We start from the raw sequence: 201 nt of genomic DNA, 5'->3' as shown, positions 1-201 counted from the left end.
ACGCGGTGGGGCTGACAGGGGAAGCGATGGCGGCGGCGCCCTATGGACGCGTGGGTGGAGTGGCCCCCACCCTGGGCGGAAAGGTCGGCGCCCCGGAAACCCAGAATTCTCCCGGGATGCCGCCGCGCGCTCCCACGCCAGGCCGTGCCCCACAGCGTCTGTTGGCGGACGGAAGGGCTGCAGCTGCGACTGCCTTGGGTT

Source organism: Myotis davidii, unplaced genomic scaffold (genome assembly GCF_000327345.1).
Source record: "Myotis davidii unplaced genomic scaffold, ASM32734v1 scaffold32, whole genome shotgun sequence".
NCBI classification, from domain to species: domain Eukaryota; kingdom Metazoa; phylum Chordata; class Mammalia; order Chiroptera; family Vespertilionidae; genus Myotis; species Myotis davidii.
Note: the sequence above shows the minus strand (reverse complement) of the source record.